Here is a 5202-nt window from a genome sequence, read left to right as displayed (position 1 = left end):
CCCAACACAATGCTAAATTTTTCATCAAAAAAAAAATAATTGACCCGCGATCAAAAAAGGTTGCCGACCACTGGTGTAGCATATCCTGCTTACGAAATAAAATTTGGCATCAACATTATTCATGCCTGTTCTTTCGTCATTTCAAAAGTGAATGTTGAGTTTTGCCTGCGTGCGCAGCTTTTCAAACGCAGCGCGAGTAGCGGCCGCTATAAACGCAATATATATATACAAGATGAAATATATATGTTAATTGTCGACCAATCCTCTTCTAAAGTTATCTTACTTTTATATAGTACCCATATGTCAAGTCTTATACAAAGGGTAGGTCGTTCGTATGTAATCCTATAAATTACATTACAATAAGAGTAATAGTAATTTTAGTAATATTAATATTTAATGAACTAATAAGAATTTCCATTAAGTAAAGTTTTTAATAGCAATTAAACTACAGTTCATTTATGGCATAAGTCGCTGCCGACTAAACCTTTCGCTCAATACCAAAAGCTTATGAGGCCGGCTGGGTTAAGAACATTTAAATCATAGTTGCAAAGTTATTTCTTGTTTAAGTGAAAGATCTAATCGGCAGCGTAACCGACTTATAACGCTAAAATTCGGGTTTCAATACCCACGGTGGGCAGTGCATAGATGCCCCATTGTATAGCTTTGTGCTTAACAACGAACAAACACATCATGAGCAGCAGCGTACAGCAAATGAAGTGGTTGAAGTGCTGTTATACGCTCTTATTACTTAAGTTCTGTAATAGACCATAAAGCAGTATATCCTTATTATGATATAATATCATGTCTATTACCTGTTGTATTATCGACTACGTATAAAACAGGAAGTGACATTATTGTGTTATAGAGTAAAAAATGTTATATCCAGCATTATAGTTACTGTATAACAAAACAAAAAGTTAATATTATTCCTGAACCAAAAACTAATCGAACAGTAAGGCAATTACTAATAGCTAAAATCAACCCTAACAATATAAGAATAACAATTGAACTATGCAATCTAAGTCTTACGATGCAACAAATATTATTCCTTAGCTATGTTCTAATCTTGAAATAAAAGAATTTCATTCCTAAAGTACAGTTAACCTTCCAAACATGTACCATCCAAGTAAGTAAAAACTCAATAACATTTAGGTAACAACAGTGTAAAGCAAAACCGAAACAATAACGATACAACTGTATAGCACAGTCCAGCGAGATAACTAATAAACGATATCCCTACAGAAAAGTTTAACTTATCAATAAAAACAAAGAAATCGTTGATTTCAGCAATAAACCAATGACACTCGTTTTTACTGTCGAACCTAGTAACAAAGGGTAGACGTTTTTGTAACTGATGTCTTAACTAGTAATAAAACAATGACACTCATAATTACTTTTCAACCTAGTACCAAAGTGAAGACATTCTTGTAACTGTAGTCTAAGCTAGCAATATAACAATGACACTCGTGATTGTTGTTCAAACTAATAACATAGTAAAGACATTCTTGTAAATATAGTCTAAGCTAACAAAGAAACAATGACACTCGTGGTTACTGTTGAACCTATTAACAAGGGGAATACATTCTTGTAACTATAGTCTGCTTATGAAGTTAAAAATTAAATTTCTTTAGCTGCTACTTAACCTGGTAGAAAAATTATGGCATCTCTATAGCTACAGTTGGTTTATCAATAGATCAGTGTAAAACAAAATGTAGTGATCGTCTTTCTTGATCAAAGACATTGATGAGGAAACTGTCATTCCTGACAAACCGGAAACAAATCGTGGTACTACATACGAATACGGTAGAACATACTTCTCTGCTTGTGTCATCAGTAATAACAGAAGTACATGGTGAAACTCGATACAGGAGAAACGTTGTAACTCTACTATATCTGAAGTCGGTAACATGTAGCTTTGAAATCTGATTCAATTAATTAACTCAGTTATTGCAAAGCATTCTACAAGTCTGGTATAACAATTACTTTTCGCCATTTTGACAAATAATTGGTCGAAATAAGGCTTTAATTATTTTTCACTTACTTTTTCATGGCATGTATGAACTCATCCTTTCCAACAAAACTGGTTTTCAAATTAATTGAAAATTTATCGATTGCAATAAGAAGCACAACCATTACTGCCTAGTAAACTTCCTAGCAAGTGAATTATTTTTGTATTGGCAATGCTTGAATATTAATTCCGAGAACCTTTTAGAAAATAAATTCCCGCCCTAACCATTTTTATATTCTTAACACTAAGTTGATAGTGCCATCTCTGAGTAAAATTAACAATTATATTTTTAAACGTTCCATCCTTTTCAGATAAGTGCATATTTTTATGGGAATGTTAAATCATTTATAAGGCGATTTTTTATGGGAAATAACGTTAAAAAATACTAATCAAATATCTATAATTTTAAGATAGGTTAAAATTTGTCATTTTGTTCTTCTTTATCGTGACCTACAAATGAGAACAGAATTTCTGTTGATGATCGTCATTGGCCTTTGGATCGTTCATATAACTCTGAGTGGGAACTTGATCCTTATTTCTATTAACTTTACTGTTCACTTATTAAACATTTTCTGAAAGGAACCTTACTGTCGTTATTTAAAATAAGGTGTCTATTTCAGAATGTCTTAGTCTTTGGGCGGTCTTTCAATGTCTTGGTCATTTACCTAGATAGATGTTAGACAGTTTTTATCTCAACAAGATTTTCTAACAGAAAATTAAAATTGCTCACTGAATCCACTAAAGAAGAGCTTTCAAAGTTAAGTCAAAAGTCTGTAATATCTGGACTGAACAGTTCCATTTATATTTAACCAGACGTGCATAACTGAACACGATGACGACTGAAGTAGTTAGGGCCCCACCTGCGCGCATCGCCACCCGAGAGTGCCACACTCATGTCGACCTCAGGCAATGGGGAAGAAAATAATGTTATCAGAGACGATGATGTCATAGTTCCATGAAGTGTCACCATATGGCGAGCAATAGGGAAGGGGTAAAGATCATATGTCACCAGAGAATATGACACCATAGTTCCCCAAAGTGGCACCAGAGTGTGCATTGCTAGGCTTCCATAATAGGCGGACATGATGTCATTGTTCTACCAAGTGGAACCACATGTCTCAACAAGTAATCAACGGCTAGATTTAATTATGTTCTACAATCAATTTATGTATAAAACTCTTATCTAATTCATTAGTTATATATTTAATAATATTTTTTAACATTTCCTGACCTTTTATATGCAAATCACTTATCATCCTGAAATGTATGCTTATATAAATCTTTAAATAATTTAACATAACAACTTCCTGTTTCACTAGTTTGTCCTTATGCTATCCTTATAACTAGTTACTAAGAAAAGTGTTTCTATAAATGGAAAATGATGAGCTCATTATCTTAACGTGTCAACAATGTCTATATTCAATTACATGTAAAACTATTACTGATTTAACATTATGAAATATTCTAGACACAAAATATTCTGAACACTTTATTAAGTTTCTCACAATAAAGATTCTGCAATCTGATCTACATAAAAAGGAACATCTATTAAGGACATATTTACCTGAAAACGTTTTGTAACAAAATCATGAACGAACATATTAATATCTTTGGGGGATCCAAATTTAGATAGGATTTCTCGTTTCGACACATGTTGACAATGATCATGAAGTATAATGTATACGGTATTGTCATACTTTTTTACTAATGTGTCTTTATGCTATCCATGTAACTGTGTTCTTGACAAAATATTTCATTTTACACATTGTTACGATGCTGTATTTCTGTAATATTTTAGTGAAGCTTTTGTTTTGTTTGAAGTTAAGCACAAAGCTACGCAATTGGCTATCTGTGCTCTGCCCACCACCGGTATTGAAACTCGGTTTCTAGTGTAGTAAATCTGTAGACATACCAGTGTACCACTGGGGGGGCTAGTGAAACTTTGTTGTCAGGCATTGTAGGCTTATCGCCTGATTAATGATGTGCACCTAACTAACGATTTTTATCACGAGCTATATTTTATGCACGTGCTGTGTAAGGTTATTTGACATTTATATGAAAGGTATCAAGTTTCCATTAGAATAGAAGAGAGGTTTTTTAAAAGTCTTAATGTTTGGGCATAGTTTAGTTTGAGTGGCCATTTGAGACAGATGTTTCTGTAGCGACTAGGAAGAGTTTGTGAACCTAGATATTAATTGTAGGTTTTTGTTATATGCTAACATTAGCTTATTTTCTTTGACTCTAACTTTTGCAAGTTTTATTGCTTTTGAGAACTTTTAAAAACTGTTTTGAAAATATTGGCAAGTTTTGGTGCAGTGGACATTTGAACAGGGAAAACTTTTGTAACCATACATCTATTTGTGAATTGGAACTTTGACTTTACGTCCTGAAGCTGAATTTTGACATACTACATGTTTGAAGTGATTGTGTTTGAATTTAAGAGACAGTTCCGACGTGGATCTACCAAGAAAGAGTGATTTATTTTGTATTGTATTTTTTGTAAATTATTGTATATAACTTAATATTTGATGTTTAGTTTTTTATAATATATTTCTAGATCACTGCCACCATGTAACCACTGCAATGGCAAGAGAATTTTCATTAGTACCTGGGTCACTGAAGAAGTAAAAAAAAAACGGTGAGTGTGGATACTAGGTAATAAAGATATATGAAATTTCGTATTTTCCTCTTAAGTCTAGAGATCATTTTTAAGAACTATATTGACATGTTTCTTAAATTAAATCAAGAAAGTTCTGGTTGGCCATTTCACTGTGTAACATAGGAGACATAAAATGTTATGTCACCCATTATAATGAATATGAAGGAGTGCAGCTGACCACAGAAAACATAGTATTTAGTCCAGGAAAAGGTCATTTGCAAAATTATGTCTTAATTCTTTTTGCTGATGTTGGGGTATGTCTGAGGACAAACCACAACTTGTCTATGTAACAACAGTTAACCAGTATCACTGTTAATGAATGGTAACAATAAGATAATAACAGATGTTATTTCTTCTTGTTTCTTTTCTCGTTCTTCTTATCTCTTTTGCTGTTCTTGTATAGCTGCCATCAAATCTGCTAAGCTGTAGTTTGATTTGCCACTTCTTGTTTCCATCTTTTTTTTTTTCATCCCACTCTCTGACACCAATTTGTTGGGTATCTGCTATTTGTTAATTTCCGGTATAAATTCTTTCT

The 5202-nt window shown here is 32.8% G+C and overlaps 1 long non-coding RNA gene across 1 annotated transcript in view; it reads left to right on the top strand.

Annotated features, from left to right (window-relative positions):
* Window positions 1-5202, top strand: part of LOC111086669 — a 9905-nt gene that overhangs the window by 3585 nt on the left and 1118 nt on the right. The window contains exon 2 of the long non-coding RNA XR_002611403.1: window positions 4566-4646. This is a non-coding gene — a long non-coding RNA (uncharacterized LOC111086669). The remainder of the gene's footprint in view (window positions 1-4565; window positions 4647-5202) is intronic.

Source organism: Limulus polyphemus, unplaced genomic scaffold (assembly GCF_000517525.1).
Source record: "Limulus polyphemus unplaced genomic scaffold, Limulus_polyphemus-2.1.2 Scaffold1312, whole genome shotgun sequence".
Lineage (NCBI taxonomy): Eukaryota > Metazoa > Arthropoda > Merostomata > Xiphosura > Limulidae > Limulus > Limulus polyphemus.
The sequence above is the reverse complement of the archived record's forward strand: the minus strand, read 5'-3'. Positions and strand labels throughout refer to the sequence as shown.